This window comes from Triturus cristatus, chromosome 1_2 (assembly GCF_964204655.1).
Source record: "Triturus cristatus chromosome 1_2, aTriCri1.1, whole genome shotgun sequence".
NCBI lineage: Eukaryota > Metazoa > Chordata > Amphibia > Caudata > Salamandridae > Triturus > Triturus cristatus.
In genome coordinates this window covers 826,468,145-826,488,232 of record NC_140580.1, presented here as the reverse complement: position 1 = coordinate 826,488,232, position 20,088 = coordinate 826,468,145, and the positions used below count along the sequence as shown (strand labels likewise).

The 20,088-nt window shown below is 45.5% G+C and overlaps 1 protein-coding gene across 2 annotated transcripts in view; it reads left to right on the top strand.

Moving 5' to 3' along the window:
• The window catches only part of ACOT7 (acyl-CoA thioesterase 7), a 1,181,269-nt gene that overhangs the window by 393,613 nt on the left and 767,568 nt on the right, over positions 1-20,088 (top strand). The window lies entirely within an intron of this gene.

Genomic DNA, 20,088 nt, shown 5'->3' with positions numbered 1-20,088 from the left:
GCCACAGATATATTGATTTAAATGCTATTTTCTCAGGATCTACTGAACAGATTTACATCAAACCTACAAAAGGCACTTCCTTGACCTGAGGACTACCTCTCTGCCAAATTTCAAGTAACTCTGTTCAGCCGTTCGGGCTGTAGCTGTGTCTAAAGGTCCTATGGAAAAATGCATGGGAAAAATGCGTTTTGGGACCCCCCTTTTTTCTCAGCCCCCGCTTGACGAATCCCCCCGAGACTTTAAGGGTAGGAGCGGAGCGTAGCGCCCCACCTATTTTGAAAATTTCGCGAGGATTCGTCGACCGGCGCCAAAGTTATTCCAAATAGAACCTATGGTTTTTTCACTGAATTTGCAAGGTTTTTTAAATGCTAATTCCTAACTATAACGTGTGTGAAACCTATGGTTTTTTCAGTGAATTTGTACGGTTTTTTAAATGCTAAGTTACTTTACGCCATTCGTGGCGTGCGCGCCCACTTAACGCAGTTCGTTCCGTGCGCGCACGGTGCGCTTCGCGCACCGTGCGCCCACTTTACGCAGTTAGTGCCGTGCACGCACGGTGGGCACGCGGTGCGCTACGCGCACCGCGTGCCCACGTTACGCTAGATGGGCCATGTACGCACGATGCGCTTCGCGCACCGTGCGCACATGGAGGACATATGATGCGCTTCGTTGTGAAAGGTACTATTTTAATTTTTCAATGAGAGGTCATATGCCATGCACAAATGTTGTCCTTCGGGCACCATTTGCACATGGGGTGGGGAGAGTATGGATATTTTGTTTTTTTAAATAATTTTTACCGTACGCGTACGTTAAGCATAATCGGCGAAATTATCAAAAAAATTAAAATTCCGTTTTTGGCCTTGGGGGATCTTTGGGGACTCCCTCAACATGGCTAGGTGCTTAGGAGCTGTCTAAACAGCCCCTTTACATGTTTTTGGCCTTTGTTTTTTAACCCCCTCTCAGAGTGCGAGAGAGAAAATGGCGGCCGCCACTTCCTGGTTTCGACCGATTCGAATGTTTACTAAGATCTAACAGCCAATCAGATTCGCGCTCGCGCACGGCACCGTACGCGTACGGTAAGCTTACCGTAAGCGCACCGTAAGCTGCCACAGATATATATATTGATTTAAATGCTATTTTCTCAGGAACTACTGAACAGATTTACACCAGACCTACAAAAGGCACTTCCTTGACCTGAGGACTACCTCTCTGCCAAATTTCAAGTAACTCTGTTCAGCCGTTCGGGCTGTAGCTGTGTCTAAAGGTCCTATGGAAAAATGCATGGGAAAAACGCGTTTTGGGACCCCCCTTTTTTCTCAGCCCCCGCTTGATGAATCCCCCCGAGACTTTCAGGGTAGGAGCGGAGCGTAGCGCCCCACCTATTTTGAAAATTTCGCGAGGATTCGTCGACCGGCGCCAAAGTTATTCCAAATTGAATGTTGCGGTTTTCCTATGGAAACAGGGTCCTAACTATAACTACCTACTGGCGACCGCCAGTAGGTAATATATGTGTGTGTGTATATATTTATATGTATATTTACTGAAAAAAACACAGGACGTTAAAGTTAGTTGGACATTTCACTCATACAAAACCAGAGAAATTCGTCCGCTATAGTTAGTTGTGCTAACTAGAACTCGTGCCCCCACAATGCACTGCTGATGACGTCACATATTACATCACTCATGACATGGTCAGTGACATCACTGATGACATCACAGATGACATTTCAGTGAATTTCTGAGATTTTTTAAATGCTAATTTCTAACTATAACGTCCCTGAAACCTCTGGTTTTTTCAGTGAATTTCAAAGTAAAAAACAAAAGAGAATTCCTAACTATAATGCCCCTGAAACCTATGGTGTTATTATACACACTATCCCTAAATAAAGTTATAGCGATTATAGTTCCATTCCATTCACAGCTCATTTGAGATGTCATAAGTGATGTAACTGTCCATGTCATGAATGATGTAATGTCTGAGGTCATTAGCAGTCCATTGCGGGGGTGTAAGTTATAGTTAGTTCAGGTAACTAATAACTGCCGAATTTCACTGGTTGTGTATGAGTGAAATCTCAGTTTAACTATAACGTTCCTGTAATCTTTGTTTTCTCAGCAAATTTCTATTTTTTTTTTTAACGTTAAGTAAGATGCATATCATAATGGATGGTGGGGGGTTGGAAGCAGGGCCTGGCCTGGCATTGTGCTGCCCCACCCAAGCTTGCTGCTCCTGTCTCCCCTCCTCCTAGCCATCCATTGTCCAAGTCCATGTCCCTGCTCCCTTATGACAGCCCTGTGTGGCCGTTGTTCTGCCACTGGCCTTCCCGCCTTCTCTGAAAAAATAGCTTGCTGCCCCATCCACCTCCTCTCTATCCTCTGTTGTCTGAATCCATGCACTAGCCTCCTTCCTCCGGCCATGCATGGTCTGATGTGCTGCCACTGCCCTCCATTTAGCTTGATGTCCCAGTCCACTCCTCCTGCCCTCCATTGCCCAATTCTATGCCCCGTCATTGACCTCCTGCTTAGCCTCTGTGCTTACCTTGCTGCCACTACTCTCCTTCCCCCTGCCCTCCGATGTCTGTGTGCATGCCCCTGCTCCATACTTTTTGCCCACCATGTTCCATGGACCTACCCCTCCGATCTACTCTGAGTGTTCTGATGAGCTGCCACTACCCTCCCACCTGCCTAGCATTGTCAGGTGACTGTAACCTGTCCCTGCCACCTCCACCCTGCCTGTCCACATTCCATGCCCCTATCCCCTTCCTCCTGTCCTCCATGGTCCATTTTCTTGCCACACCCTTATGCCCTCCCTGGTCTGTTGTGCTGCAACTGCTCCTCCTGCCTGCCCCGCGTGGTCTGTTGTGAGGCCCCTCCCCCTGAACTCTCTTGACTGTGCCCAGCTCCTACCCCTCCCTTCTATCCTCCATGGTCCTTTGTGCATGCCCCTGCCCCCTTCTTCTTGCCGTTCATGGCCATTGTGCTGCCACTAACCCTCCCACTTGCCATGCATGGTCTTCTGTGCTGCCACGGCCCCTCCCACCTTCCCTGTGTGGTCAGCTAGCTGCCCCTGACCCCCTCCCACCTTCCCTCCATAGTCTGTGTGTATGCCATTATAGTCTCACAGTTGCTCTCCATGATGTGTCTTGCTTCTAGTGCCCATCCTGCCTGACCTCCATGGTCAGCTTGCTGCTTCTACCCTGCCCCCTTGCCCCCTGTTTTCCATGTGCAGACCCCTATTCCCTCCCTCCTGGACTGTCTGTTCGATTGTAATGCCCCCTGATCCCTCCATCCTGCCCTTTATGGTCCGTTATGCTGCAGCTTTTTCTCCTGTCTGTCCATTATTGTCAGCTAGCTGCCATTGCCTCTTTCCCTTCTGTTCTCTTTTGTCCATGCGCATGGTCCTGCCCCCTCACTATTGCTTTCTATGGATTGTTGTGCTGCACTCCCATCCCGCATTCCCTGTGTGGTGTATTGTGCTGCTGCAAACCCTGATGCCTGGCCTGTATGGTCAAGTTGGTGTACCTCTCCATGTCCCTCCTGTTCTCTGTTATACGAGTCCATGTCCCTTCCCCAATTCCTCCTGCCTTCCATGATCCAATGTACCATTCTTGCTAACATTCCGAACTTGGTAAGAGGGAGATTTTGAAAAAAAAACTGGGGTATTGATTTTCCCCATTGACTTACATTGAAAAAGAGGAGATTGTAGACCGTAGACAGATCAAATAAAGCCTGCTTGGGCTCAAAAACATTGGGCGTTTCCTGGCTGAATCACGTCTGTTGGCATGTATGGTTGTAGTACCACTGCCTCTTCCTTCTGCCCACAATGATCTATTACATTGCCACAGCCTCTCTTGCCTGTCCTGTATTGTTGGTTTGTTGCCCCTGCCCCCCTTTCCACTGCCCTCCATAGTCTGTTGTGCTGCCACTGCCCTTCCTGCCTGCCCAGTGTGGTCAAATTGTTTCCTCTGCACTCTCCTACCTGTCTTCAATTTTCTGAGTCCGTGCCCCTGGCCTCTGCTTCTCAACAGTATCCTAATGAACAACTAGATTGCTAACATTCTATATTAATTACAAAAGTGTGGCACTCCTGACGTCATCATGATGTAATCAAAACTGTAATACCTAGAGCATTTCCTTTAGAATTTACATAGATGAGAGGGTCTTATTTGTATCGAAATTATGGTTAGAGCGCTAAAAAACTAAAATGTGGACATATTTTCTGAGTTTTCAAATAGCGACAAAGCACTTTTAAATTATTTGTTATCTTTATGTTTTTTTATCCAGTTTACCACTTGATTAAATGTTGCACATAGTGGAGAGGATGTGATGTTACTTCCAGAGCTGCAGACTTTGCAACTGGGGAACCAGGTTGGAGTTTCTGCTTCAGCTCGAAATTCTGTGATTCTGGTCAAATCACTTAATCTCCCCATGTCTACAACCAAAATGAATTTGTCTTTGTGTGATGTAACCAATGCTCATGTAAAGCACTCCAATAACTGACCAGTCTGCACTATATAAAACTGCAAAAATCCAAAAAATAAAAAAAGTGTTTTGCACACTTCTGTCATTGGGCTACAGGTGGGCTACATCTGGGTGATATTTGGGCTACATTTGGGCTCTTTTGTTTCTGGAAGCCATCTTGGTAGATTTATTTGTTATGAAGTTTCCTAATTTCCTCATTTACTGCAGTCTCCCCCATAGGAAATGCTTTCAGTTTTTTACTTTGATTCCATCAAGAAGGCATTCAGATTGTCACATATTTGCCATAAATTCTGAATGTTAGCACTCTAGTTGCTGATTAGATCACTGTAGTAAAGCTACTGCTCACCAGGGAAGTCTGCTGCTGGTACTGAAAGTGCCTGTTTCAGCCTGCATGTCAGAAGTTTTTTTATGAAATAGAAGAGGATTTGAGAAGTCACTCAAAATGTGTCCTAATTTTTCTTTCTTCAGCACTAATCATACTTTCTATGGCAAAATGAACCCCCTCATTGTGTTCCTTTTTAAAGTAAATGTTTTAAGTGTTACCAGTTTATTCTAATCAAGATGGCTTCTGGTGTGCCATACTGTTGTCATAAGTAAGACTGTTAGCGCTCTAGTTTTTCTTTAGAACACTCTGGGAAGCTGCAGTAGAACACAAAGGAATCAACTGACAGTCTCTGCCCTTGTTGGATGTAAATGTTTTACTGAGAATGTCAGAGTTCATTCTCACATGACTGAGAAAGATAATGTGAATTTACAGAAAATATGCTCTCATTTTAGCTTCTAGATCACCTTCCAAATCTCTGTGGGAAAAGTATGAGAAAGTAGTTTTCTCTCAAACTTGATTCATGATATCCCAGCAGAAGGCTTTTTCACAGGGTAAAATCACGTTAAAACACACCACAATTCCTAAAATGAGTATGGTACCATCAACAAATGATTTATAATGAAACTAAAGTCTTATCACCCTTTATACGTTCTCCTTTTGGTGACCCTCAAAACCTTCCATTAACTGCAATGCTTTTTAATGAGGTGCTATCATGTATATTGGTCCCAAGATGGCTGCCAACACTTCTTGGATGAAGTGCTGACAGCCGATCAGATCTCACGATGAGATGTGTGGTTAGGCTCCGCCCAGATATATAAAGTTATTTTTCCTTTAATATTTAAAAAACTACTGAACGGATTTACACCATTTAACAAAAGGGTCGCTTTCTGAACCAAGAGCTACCTTTCTGCCAAATTTGGTGTAATTCCGTTCAGCAGTTCGGGCTGTAGCTTTGTCTAAAGTTTCCAATGGAAATTTACATGGGGGAAATGCGTTTTGAGACCCCCCTTTTTTCTCGGCCCCCGCTTGACAAATCACCCCGAAACTTTCAAGACAGCAGCTGACCGGAGCATCCCACTAGTTTTGAAAATGTCGCGAAGATTCGCCAAACGACGCGAAAGTTATTGGGAAAACAAAAAACGCTTTTCCTATGGAAACTAGGTCTAACTATAACTACCTACTGGCGACTGCCAGTAGGTAATATATGTATATGTGTATATATACACTTGTCTGCTTACTTTGACATGCTAATAAATTCATAAAGAAGCTGCAACCTGTTTCCGTGGATGCTATTTAATTGAATTTCTAAAGACTATGGTGGACCGTACCTGTTAATTTCTGGATCAACACCCAGTAACTCAGGTCTTTTTTGCATATATATATATATATATATATAGGTTTCACACAAATAAAATAATTACTAGATTTAATAGCCCATGAGTGCGCAGCACCGTCTTTTGACAAAGCTGCAGTGTGAGCGCGAGTCCGTCCTTGCGAGGTGCAGCACCTTCTGCGTTGAGATTGGTGGCTTAGGCGGATTAGGTCTTCGGTTCTAAAGTAAAGTAAGTCACAGAGTATACTTTCGTAAAGACATAGAGTTCAATTAACCCTATACTGCTTCCCCATAATTACAATGTAAGTAGGCCAATATGAACATACATAATCAGTATGCCCGTATCTTGCCACCCTGGGAACTAGGGAGAAACATACATGTAACCGTTCCAACATGGCCATCATACGCAAGCCCTCGCCATAATCTTTCTGTACCTGCTTTTTAGTTGGCTGGTGCCTTCTCAGCCACTTAGCCTTAGTGACCTGGCTCGGATTTTTCTCCTAGTTCCCTTCACAGTCCTCTATCACAATTACACAAGTGTATGCCTTGGGGTATATTTACCACTTTATACATGTAAAGATGGCCACCATAGTCATGTTTTATCCTTCTAGCCTACCCAAACATCTCTCACGTGATCTCTGCTATGTGCTGATAGTCATGGAGAGGTAGTGCAGAACTCGTTTTGACTGGGGATTCAGAAGGTATACTTAACATTACGCCGTGCAGTGCATAATAACCTTGGGGCTAGCAGATGACGGGGTAGGTGACCACGCTGTACACCACGACAACCGATGTGAGTACAATAGATACCGAGCGGGATGTTCTTCTTCCTTTATGTCATCCACCGCAATGTTTTTGACACTATTCCTAGACTTGCCTCAGCAGAACGTTTGTGGCTATTTTGACGCGGTCGTCTGTTAATTACCTACGGTGCACAAAGTTCTCATCTGTAGGGTAAGAAAATATCCCTACCTTTAGAAGAGGCCACTCACTATATGTTCTTTGTGTGTTGTCTGTCAATTTTGAATCAGGCCGTTATAATTAATGATCATAATTCCCTAACCTAAATATTTTGGGATGTGTGACACTATTGCACCAGAGGAGTTTTGCATTGTGCTCCTAGCATGTTTTCACTTACACATGATATTTCAATGTTGTTATGCAGTCCCTGAGAGAGGGGCTGACACACCTGAATGGGCTGTGTACTGTCCCCACAGAAAGGCATGCATACCACCCCCGCTCCCTGTAGTGAGTCTGCAGCCAGGGCAGGGACTCTGTTCAATTCAAATGCGTTTGACTTGGCCCTTTTTGCATGGTTATCCCCAAACATTTAGCTTCTTCCTCCTATTTTTTCCTGACCTGTTGTTTTTGGCTTTAGAACTCTGGGCACTTTACCACTCCTAATCAGTGCTAAAGTGCATATGTACTCTGGGTAAATTGTGTTTATGGATTTGGGCTTCCATTATTGGCAATTTGATTTACTGATAAGTCCCAGTACAGTGCACTGTGTGTGACCATGGGCTGTAATCGAATGCTACTACTGGGCCTGCAGCACTGATTGTGCCAGCCACATGAGTAGCCTGTAAATGCATCTCAGACTTGCCACTGCACTGTCTGCGTGCAGTTTTGTACTGCCATGACGACCTGGCAAGTGCATCCACTTGCCAGGCCCTAACCTTCCCTTTTCTTACATGTAAGGCACCCCTATGGTAGGCCCAAGGTACCCCCATGGGCAGGGTGTAGTGTATTTCAAAGGTAGGACTGATGTGTGTGACATATCCTGCTAGTGAAATACTGCCAATGTATTTTTTCACTATTGAAAGGCTATGTATCCCATGGGATAGAATTGGAAATACTTTGTAACATCTTACAAGTATAACTTCCCATTGGGATAAGATAGCAAAATAAAGTTTAGGCTCTCAGGCCTCAGAATTTAATAACACATCGTTTTTTAAAAGATGGTTTTTAAATTGTGTGTTTGAAAATGCCACTTTTAGAAAGTAGGCATTTTCTTGTTTAACCATTCTGTGTGCCTCTGCCTGTTTGTGGATTGACTGTCTGGTTTTGGAGGGACAGGGGCTGGGGATGTGCATTCACTGTAGACAGCCACTGGGGGGGCTTGAGGTGTGATTGGCCCTTCCTGGATGACACAGAGCAGAACTGAATGGGGTGTGGCTGCATTTAGAGTAGTGAGAGGAGATTTCCTTAAACCTGAATAGGGCCTGTCGCCCTTGCACAATGCTGTCTCCATACCCTGTGGTCATACTGCAGCAGTGAGGACAGAACTGGTTTGGACTGGGGTTCAGAGACCCTTGCACAAAGGGAATAAAGACACAATGGGGAAGAAGTAGTAGACCTTAAACCCCAGAACTTTAGATCCCTTCTGGACTCAAGAGGAACTGTTGCCAAGGCAAAGAGCTGAAGAGCTGTGAGGAGGAGTACTGCCCCTTTGCTGCCAAGGAAAGGACAAAGACTGAAACTTTGCTGTGAACCTGCTTGTAGAAGAATCTCCAAGGACCTGTGTGTGCTGGCCTCCTGCTCTGAAGTCTCAGGCACACAAAGACTTCACCCCCAGCTCCCCTGAACTCTACTTCTGAGAGTTCTGACCTGTCAGGGTGTGCCTATTCCAGTTCTGGGCCTCTGGAGGTTGTTCCTGCTGTTGGGAGCTGGAAGAAACCTGTACAACTGTGAACAGTGACTCATTACTCTTCTTGTGGCTGTTTTCCACGACGCAGCAACGCGGTGCAAGAAGAATCTCCACGCCTCACTGTGCGGCTCGTGAGACGACGCAGCGCCTGTCGCGGCTGCAAGAACCTACGCATCATGGAGTCGCACCGCTTGTCGACTTCGCATCGATCGATGGCGCATACTGGATTTCCACGCATCGCACCTCTGTGGCAAGTTTTACCGATGCATCACCTGCGGTCCACAACCGTCTTGGAGTCGAAGCATCGCTTCCCCCTACAGTCCGAATTTGACGCATCACTTCTCCTGCGTGCAGCAACATGTTACATCGCCTCCCCAAGGACTCAGGAACTGACGTATCTTTGTTTCTCGATGCTTCCCAACTCTGCGGCTGTTTGGCCTTGTAAATTTTGATGCATCCCCAGGTACTTTTGTGTAGAATCACGCAGCCATAGTTTTCTATGGACCCAGTTACTTGAAACCTTGAAAAAAACTGCACATGCAGATCAGTTTCTCCTAGATTGGCTACATCGTATCTGTATGCCATCATCATATCAGGAGGCCTGTGACTACCTCACATGACAACACACTATTCGGCACACTATCTCTCTTGAATGGCCTATCCCCTAAATCCCAATATGGAATTCCTGGTAAAACTAGGACTGGGTCTTCAAAACGCTTTACGTCACTCTGTAACCTTTCATACACAACAGAGAAACTTAATATACTCCAAAAGCCCCGTGCCTGTAGAAATGTGTAATGTGTGGAGAAAGGCGCACAGTGCAATTGGGGGAATAAATGGATCTTTACATATTGATACTCTCATATGGAACAAAGCAGAATTACTGATAAATAAACCTTTTTACAAGAAAGAATGGGAGTCCTTAAGGGTTTAAACTCTTGAACATGTCCTCACGCACACAGTTTGAATTCTTCCATAGATTTAGTAATTGAGTTCCATCTGGACAGTCAATAGTTTTGGAGATACCTGCAACTGAGGCATTGTTGGACAAGCAAACTTGCGTCAATTCCATCTACCCTTGAGAAACCTCAGATACATGGCTATTTGGTACAGTGGGGACACTATAGAAAGCTGATACCAGCCTTATATGAAACTATGATAATGGTGTTGGTGCATCAGTAGGGTAGTTCTGAAAATACTGTACTACCTTATTAATATGTAGGGAGAAGATGGTTGGTGCTAAAATACACCCCTGACGAACCCCCTTCGCTATAGGAAACCTTTGTGTAACACTCCCTTGCGTAGCCCAACATACCTGCCCATAGTTGTCGTCATGCAAAGTAACCAGGAAAGCCAAAATAGTCTAGCGGCATGCCTAATTCCAAAAAGGCTCTCCACATTTTAATGCGGGGGACAAGATCGAAAGCCGACTTCAGGTCGACAAAAGCTGCGTAGATAGTACCCCCCACCCCCCTATAATTACTATATGCCAATAAATCAAAATAAACCTAAAAACCTGATCAATAGTGCTGGTTCTTGAACGGAAGCCCGCCTGGAGTGGAGACACGATGTCATATTCCTCAACCCAGGCCTGGATACGGCTCAGAACCAACCTAGCTGAAACTTTCTGTATGCAATCAAGAAGGCTTATCGGCCTATAGTTGCCTGGATTAGAGCGGTCACCTTTCTTAAAGATAGGGAGAATTTCAGCTCCTGACCATGTGCCGGGCATAGGTGCTCCACTTGCTATAGCATTCACCATGAGCTTTATGTAGGATGCCCAGTTAGATATATTGTGGAGAAACAGATCCGCAGGAATACAGTCAGGCCCTGGCGCCCTGCCTCTCGGCACTGAAAGTAATACTGTTTCCACCTCTTTCTTAGTAAAATGCAGGGTGGATGTGGGAGGCGGCAAATCAAGTTTTTCCTGTGCCTCATCCATAATTGCAAACTGGGCTTTAAAGTGAGATACCCACTGGTCTGGAGCTACGTGGTTCACTGGCACCCTGCAGTATGCGGATGAGGAGTGGACGGAATTTCACAAATGCATGACAGGGGCTTGGAAAAAGCATGATTATAATTTAGCTATTTTAAAGTGTTAGAGGAGTGACATTGGTCTCCATATGAATTATACAGTGCTTACGTGGCACCCACCTCAAATTGCCTGAGATACAGTCAACTGAGGGAGTTACTGCTAACATACTCTGGAGGTGTCCTGCAGTACAGCCCTGTTGGGATAGTATTTGGTCTGATATGCCTAGTAAGACTAATCTTTGAATCACTCCCTCATCTGCACTTCTGCCTAATACAATGGCAATACCAGAAATGACTTATCAAAACAAGTGGTATCTTGCTACTGCTTTAGCAGTTGCCAAACTATGCATTCTGCATAGATGGAAATGAATATCTATACTCACCCAAAATAAAAAAGGTTGACATTTCTTGCTGCTGTGGCAGTATATAAGAGACTGATGTATTGTTTCTTTATGCTATTATCGATTACAGTACATTTCTGGTATGGCTGTGTTGAAAGTTTTTTCCAGTATCACATTGATAATCTTGCATTGTATTATATGACCGTGTACAGCGGTTGTTTACACAGAAATTTCACAAAATGGTGTATTGATGACTTGTAATATTTGTATATGAAGAATTCAAAGTATAAAGCATTAAAAATAGTAACATGATTCTTAGATTGAGATACTTAAAATATTTTAGAGAAGGTTTGGCCCCTTCTGTCAAAGGAACATTTATGAATTACTGGGTTAGAATATTTTAAAAGCTATTTAGTGCTAATAATTGGTCATTGATTTCCTCATCATTAGACGATCTTGCGTCAAAATCACCTAGTACATCTAAAACATGCACTTATATATTTATGAATAAATTCGTCGATAAGTACATCACGACTTCAAGACTATGGTCACAGTTTGAGCCCGTATACATTTTCAATAAAAAATAAATATTTTGAATCTGTTTTTGGACTCAGAAGCTGTGCTTAAAGGACTTGCTGTTGCATTATAGTTGACAAGTCACCTTTTAATGTGGGACCAGCAAACAAGAGAATTCAATAACATGTTTAATCCTACCGTTGCATTTCCCAGACTCTATATCAGACTTCTTTTCCATTATCTTAAAAGCTGGTACCACTTGAGACATTTGAGTGGCAGGTTTCATGAATACATAGTGTGCCAGCCTGAGAAGCCGCATTTTGCAAGAGGAATTGCCTCTCAAAATCCCATTCCACCCATCGCTTTTTGTACTGTTGACTCTCCACTATCACATTGTTAGAGTGCATCTTCTCTGTGAGACGAGGCCAAGGGAGGGGAGCCGACGGTCAGTCTGGAAGTGCCTTTAGTGACTACACATCTGTGACTCAAGTCAGTTGTTTTTTGCACTTTATGAACTGCACTTCTCAGCATCCCTTCCAAGCCAAGAGAAATACTTGGGCTCTCGTTTAAATGGTGAGATGTAATTGTAAAGGGGATTCTGATTTTGGAGTTGTGACCCAAATTACATACACCTCTGAAGTATCATTTTACCGTCATTGACCAGGCGTACAATGTAATAAATATATAAATGTGTTAATACTTCATAGCAAATGTATTTGACCTAAAATGCATAGCAGTATTCAGAAATGAAGATTTAACGCTTGCTGTCAGACATGGTATGCACTAGTTCATGGCTTGCCACTTCTTCTACTGGAAGGCCCATTTTCTAGGATAGTAAATGAGCTCCCAGGGGGGCCACGCTGTTCTAATACGACAACAGGAGAGTTTGATTTTTCTTGCTAATTTTGTGTGAGGCCCTGCGCAGCCTCTTAATGGATCACTGGCTGACTCGTGATAACGAAGGCTATTAATAAACAACTTGAGCAGACAGGTTGCAAACGTTTCGCAAGATTAGCGTTAGTTAATCAAAGGTTGGCAGCTACAACAGCATCCCGCCTGGAGCCTTTCTTCAGAGACAGCTCATTATCTGGCTTATTCCATAGCAGCGTCATGATTGTTATTTTATATTAGAAATGCCACATGTGACAAAGATTGTCTTACTATAAGAAGGACTCGTGGGTAGAAATATCACTGATCCCATGTGAGTAGAAGTTATTTTCCGGGGCGGTGCTTTGAGGTCAACAGGAGGACCAGCGGTAGTAATGTTTGCCCTTTGGTTGCAAGATTTAAAAAATATATATATATTTAGCTCTGCAAAAATCGCATTATAAAAAAAAGCTTGAAGAGTTAATAAATATGTAAGTGATATTTTATTAAAATGTATGTCTGTTATGGACCTACGCTGGTTTGCTTAAAAAGAAGGCAGATATGATTCATCGTCAACTATTTTAGAAAAAAGTTTAAAAAAAAGAGTTTTTTAGCCCTGGAGATTTGAGATGCTCTCAATCTATCTTTCGGAAGTGTCATTATTTACCCTTGTGCACCACGTTAACAATTTTACCATAAAATGGAACATGTTTCCAATGATTTCTTTCGGGTCACTATCCTGTGAAATGCAGTGCTTTCAGGCATCTGATTTCGGCCACTCCCCCAAGCACAGGACAGGAGCAGATCACTCGGGGCACGCGGAATTACCAAAAGTGTGATCGATTGGGGTGACCCAGACAAGAACAAATACATTAGACATCCCATGTCTTTTTCATTACTCTATTAGTATGTCGTTTTATCACCGCTTCATATCCTTGCATTTTGGACCTGCTGTGTGTCTCTTCTCCTAACGCATTGCACCGCTTACAGCCACTCATATTGTCTGAGCACCATGGCTGTTTGGTACCCTATGTGTTGAATACACTCTGTTTCCTTGTATCATCCCATACCTGAAACTTCCCTTTCCTTAAGTCCTTTTACCTTATGAGGTTATGGTACTTTACTGTTTTGAGATATCAAGAGTTGTGATGTGGTTACAAATTCAGCCAATCAAGAGGTAGCACAGCCGTCCTTTTCCTCTAGCCCTCTAGGGTGCACCAGCCATGGTGCACCCTAGAGGTGCGCAATGGCTGGTGCACCAGCACCCTAGGGTGAGAAAGTCAAAGGTGCAGGTTCGAAGTACTTTATTGTATGACTACTTAAAATCTTTACAATGCCATCAAAGACCTAAAACACAGGATAGAATTTACAATAAAATCAAGGTTCTCAGGGTCTCAGATAAAAAAAAAAAAAGACGACATAAAACCAGAATCCATTTTGTCTAGAAACAGATTAAAACAGTGCATCACAAGTACTATTAAGCACAGCAGGAAAAATCATTTCATATGTACTTTGAAAAACAGGCATTTTTGTCCGAACAGCCGCAGCCGGTCTATTGGGGCTGAGGGGCAAAACCCCCATCTTTTGCCCCTCACAAACAGTGTCTGTCAGGCTGAACAAAGGTCAGCCTGACAGACACTTCATTTTCAGGTCATGCAGCCAGGAGCCAGACATGCGCTAAATGTGCAGGCTCCTGACTGCCTGAGCTGAACTGTACATGGCTGAGGAAGTCACAGCTCCTGTGGGCGTGACCTCGTCAGCTCAGTGTCACTGATTGTCTCGCACCGGGGCACTTCTGTCTGAAGCGCCCAGGGTCACGTGTCAATCAGTGATACTTCATCACAGAGTGGGGTGGGGTCCGCTTTCACTGTGTGATGACGTTGGGACTGCTGCCTTCCCTCTTAGGCCAGCCAATGAGAGAAAGCAGCAGTCACAAGCCTCCTTGTACCTCCAAGGCAAAGCTGCAGGTAAGTGTGTGTTTTTTTTTTTTAAATTAATGTTTGGTGCGTGCATGCTGGATGTATGAATATTTAGTAATGAGTGTTGAAAATGGATGTGGATGGGCCCTTTTGGACACATGTTCCATTGTTGATCGTCCAAATTTTGGGCTTTGGTGGCTTGGTATTGCTCAGGAACTACACAGTCTGGCCAATAATCTGGCAGCCTCTGAGTGGGTAAAATAGTTTTGGTAATCTATATGCTGGCAATCCTGCAAACCCTTTAGCACCAATGGATTCCATAGTGCCCCAGTCAAAATTCTCTACTACGCCGATGTTTGAAATTGCGGATATCTTACAAGCCCTGAATTCTGTCTCACGTGTGCAGGCAGCTGGCCAGGATGGTTTTGCAGCCTATATATTTTTAAACTAACATAGAGCCCTGGTCTCTTTACATCCTAGTCTTGGCCAATGCAATTGCAGCGGAAGCCCCCCTTCCCTATTCATGGAAAGGTGCTAGTGTTTTACCCAAATTTAAAAAGGTGACCATACCTTAAGATCCAACTACAGGCCAATATGCCTTATAGATTGTATCCAGAAAATCTTTGGCCGTTGCCTACTTAATAAGATACAAAATTTGATGGACGAGAATAATATCCTTAGCCCTTTTCAAGCAGGCTTCCACTCCATGGTTCAAACAACTGACCAGGCTTTTCGATATATGTTAATTTAGTGGAGAACTGCGCTGACTTGTTGAGGCAGTCTTTATGATGCGTTTGTTGCCCACAAATTGGCTTTCAACTTGATTTCATGAACGAAACTTTGCAGTATCCTGGCCGATTTGGAAATGCACCCAGAACTGATTTAGGTGAGCTCAACAAACTTCAAAGACATTTAGGGGTATAACTATGCGTGCTGAGACCCCTGAACGTTGGAATAGAAATGGATTGAGACTGAAAACGCTTGGACCCATTTCGTGGTCAAGAGGAACCTCTGCTAAGGAAGGAACAACTGAAGAGACTGCTGGGAAGGACCAACTCTTGCTTCGTGATCTGGGGCTGATCTGCAATTTTCTGTTTTAACCAAGGAAGAGGCTGTTGGGACTGTGCTGTGTGCGCTGGGTCCCCCTGCTTGAAGAAGACTGTGCTTTGTGCTATGTCTTGTTATCCCAAGGGCTCGAGGGGAGCTGGCTCCCTGTTTGGAAGCACAGAAACATAAAATTGTCTGGAGAAGTTTCAAGCGACGCGGTGGGCGCCTGTTGTGGCAGCTTGAGACCCTCGGAAGGTGTACCCTGTGATCTTGGACACACGGAGGAGAAGTGAGACTCGGACGCGCTGGGTGCGTTTCGTGGTGCACAGGAGCGTTGGTGAAGAGCGCCTAGGCAACGTGTGCATCGAAGGTGAAGTGAGTCTCAGATGCGCTGGGTGTGTGTCGTGGTGCACCGCAGGTGTTGGTGAAGAGTGCCTGGTCAGCGTCTGCATTGGAGGTGAAGTGAGACTCAGATGCGCAGGGTGCGTGTCGTAGTGCACTGCAGGTGCTGGTGAAGAGCACCTGGTCAGCGTTTGCCTCAGAAGTGGAGTGAATCTTGGTCGCGCAGGGTGCGTGTCGGGGTGCACCGGAGGCGTTGGTGAAGAGCGCCTGGTCATCGAGTGCACCGAAGGAGACGTGAGGCTCGGACACGGTGAGCGTGTCTGGTTGCAGCCGAAGGCGTTGGTGAAGAACGCCTGGATATCGGGGCACCGGAGTTGGAGTAAGTCTCAGTGAAGCAATGTGCGTGCTTTGGTGCAACCTGGGACTGTGGAGGTGATTGGCTGATCATCGTGTGCACCGGAAGAAAGTGAGGCTCTGCACCGCGGTGTGCGTGTCTTGGTGCCTACTGGGACCGCAGGAAGGAGTGCCAGGTGAACGTGCACTCAGAGTCAACGTGAAGTCCCATCAGCGTTGTGTGTGTGGCTTCGTGCCAGAGGAGACCCGGAGGGTGCTGTGCTGAACGTGCACCCGGAGTAACGTAATCTCAGAGGCATGGGGTAGATGTGCCCTGCGGCTGCCTGAGACCTTCCTAACAGTCACGACCCGGACCGGCAGCTCCGGAGGAGCTGAGTTGCCAGGCTGAGACGCTGAGGCCCATTGAGACAGTTCTGCACGGAAGGCCCAGTTCGCTGAAGGAGGAGAGGAGAGTGGGGTCGTGCCCCCAGGTAACCTGGATCACTACCTGGGCGGGGAGCAGGATCGGAGGGACACTCTCTCGGCCTCTCGGTCCTTCTGGCGACAGGAACCGTTGCTTCGGCTCAGATTGGGGCCCGTAGTGACCAAAGGAGTGGCAACATTGGGGCCAGAGTGGGAAGCTGTACTTTATGTCATCGTTAATATGTGTGGGGGGCAACTGTTATCGAAGAGGCTGACTGTCATAATACACATTGCCAATATTGCTGCTAACGAACTGCCGGACTGTCTTATGACGCCTGACATTATTTCTGCATAACGAAGTACACGACTGTAGCGTTACGCATTGCATTATTTCTTCATTGCTTGGTACCGGGGTGTATCGTTACTTATTGTATTATTTCCTCTTTGCCCAGCACAGGACTGTATTGTTACGCAGTGCACTATTGTTTGTCCAATCTGTGTGATTCTAGCATTGCGACCAGCATAGCATTTTGAAAGCGGTGGTTGGGATTTGAACCTGCCAGCCAGCCGGAACAAATATTACCCTTCATTATATGTTGGCTTTTGTATCGTGTGGTCTGATTGTATATCTTTTTATATAAAGTTTATACTCGTTTTATCAAACCCGTGTGGAGTCCATTTGTGGTGTCACCAGTGGGTTGCTGTGAGTGTGGTTGCACATACTGTACACTCGTGCCTTGGAGATAGGCCTGGCTGCTCATGCCAAGCTACTAAGGGGGTGAGCAGGGCTATCTCAAACGGTGTCCTAACGTTGAGTGAGGGGTCTCGCATTTGGTGACAGTGGTGCGGGACTGGGACTCCAGCTTCCAACAGGCACTGCATCAAGGGTATCAGTAACAGTTGTCATAACATTTACATCCAGACAGTTGTTTTGTTGTAATGATTTAATGACATGACATGACTTTTTCTTCGCCCTCACTACCAGTGAGCCGAATTGCTTTTTTAAAACCGTGCATTTTAAATTGACTCTCGATCATAAAAAACAATAATACAATAATGATAATCAAAAAGAAAAAAAGGGAAACTAGATTCCCCCTATCTATCCCTCCCCCCTCCCCATCCCGTGGCAGCGACCAGCAGGTGTTGCTGTTTACTAATAAGGGCAATCTTGCAATGTACCTGAGACTTGTTTGTGATTCGCATGAATATGGTGCGAGAGGGCACCTACAGTGTTATTGCTTGGATGGCGATGTGAGCCTGGTGGATGGTTAACTATTTGTGCTTTCATTCTCACTTTGAGTTGTTAATGTATACACTGCAGTCAACATATAACCTCATTCCAAAAGATCACTCTCTGCATTCACATCTGCTGGTACTGCTCTGAGGCAGCAGTTTTCAGCCACACCCCACTCTCACATGTCATCCCTCCATCTATCCCACTTGGGAGGATGGCAAGTCGTATCCTGTGGATCACTATCAGTCTCTTTGCTAGGACCAGTCCTAACAGTGCAAATTTGTGTTGCATCCTAGTGCCCTTCTTGGGTGTTGGGAGTACAACCAGGATGCAATGTTTTATTGAGGTTTCAATTTGTAACGTTGTTGCTGTGCAAAGAGATTGCACCACCTGGTTCCAATAAAGTAGGACCGTGGCGGGGTCCACGCCTCAACCCGGACACGTACAGGGCGACCCTGGGGTGAACCGTGCACGTCGTTGTGGAGTCAAATGCGTGCGGTGTAAATAATAAAACTGAATGAGTTTGAATCGCGCATTGCTTGTAGCATCCGCTACCTATGCCAGTGCTCTCCTCCACTCGCCAGCTGTTAGCGGGACTGGCAGGTCATCATCCCACCTCCCACTAATCATGTTGATGTTAGACCCCCCGATCCTCCTTTAATGCTTTGTATATGTGCAAGACGAGACCCTGGCTGGAGCCTGGGTCTAGCATTGTCGTCAATGTGCAGGACTCTTTCGGCTTGTCCAGGAATGTGGTCCACATCTCACGCAATATTTTGGCATACTATAGGAAATGCCCCGGTGGCACCTGGAACCAGTCCTGAGCCTCATGAAAGGTCATGAATGTACCATTCTGATATAAATCTCCCGCTGACTCGCATCCCCCCTCGTATCACCTCGAGATGTCCATGGTCTCCTTAATATTTTGGAAAACCTTCAGTCAACAGAGAGGCAGTGCGCTAGCATACGGAGCCCTTCGGAGAACTAGTACCACTGTCTGTTCCCAAACTTCTGTAACCCGCCAAATTATGTGTGGGCAATCTTTAGGCACCCTTGAACCCATCAGCTGTAGCTGCGTCCCCTCGTTCCATCTCCTTAGCAGGACCGTCTCGACTGTACGTTTCCCAAGCACCATTGCGCGGCATATTGCAATAGTCCAGCCATGTAATATAGTCTAAGATCCTGCAACCCTAGGCTACCCCCATCCTTGTCCAATTGGAGTGTTTCCAGCTTGACCTTGCTCCGTTTACCAGCCCATACCAAAGAGGTCAAGAGACCATTCAGAACATTGAACGTGGACTTACAGATTTTACAAAAAGAGTTCTTGAGTACATAGGGACAGTGAGGCAAGAGCACCATCTTTGACACTGCCCCTCTCCCCATAACCGACAATGGTAACCTATTCCAGAACGTTATTGATGCCCGCAGTCCTGTGAGGACCTTCCTCATGTTTAGTTCAAACTGGAACTCCATCTGATGGGAAATCTGTATACCAAGGTAACGGGATCTATCGCACTTCCTGTCCATGCCCATTGCAGGTAGATCATGAGGTGTCCCCCGCGCCAAGGCTGCTAGCTGGAACAGTATTGTTTTCTGGCAGTTGATTCGGAGGCCGGAGGAAGACCCAAATGAGTCTAGTATTTCCCAAACCGCCAGGATCGCCTCTGCCGGTTTCCTGACATAGAGAAGGGCATCGTCTACATACATGGAGTCCACATGCGTACGACCGTCCACCGCTATACCCCATGGTTCCATATCTCTTTGCTACCGTACCGAGAGAGGTTCCGTGGCCAGAGCCAAAAGCATTGGGAATAATGGGCGCCATTGTCTTGTGCCCCTTCCTGTTTCTATAATATCCGATACCTGTCTCCCGTTACGCACTCTGGCCCTCGGTTTGCAGTATACCAATTTGATCTAGTCTATGTATTTGCTTCCAAACCCCATTCTCCTCCGTACTTCCCAGAGATAGTTCCACCGCAGAGTATCAAAGGCTTATTCAATATCCAGGGCGACTACTGCTGCCCTGAGGTCAGTGTCCGCTACCGAGGAGTAGAACGTGTGATAATCTGCGTAAATTCATGTGTTCCTCTAGCTGGCATAAAACCGCGTTGGTCCTCATGAACCAGCGAATTGATTACTCTCCGTAGTCTTAAGACCAGAACTTTAGCCAATAGTTTAGCATCTACTCCCAACACGACAGGGGTCTATATGCAGCCGGGTCCTCGAGGTTTCTATCAGGCTTGGGGAG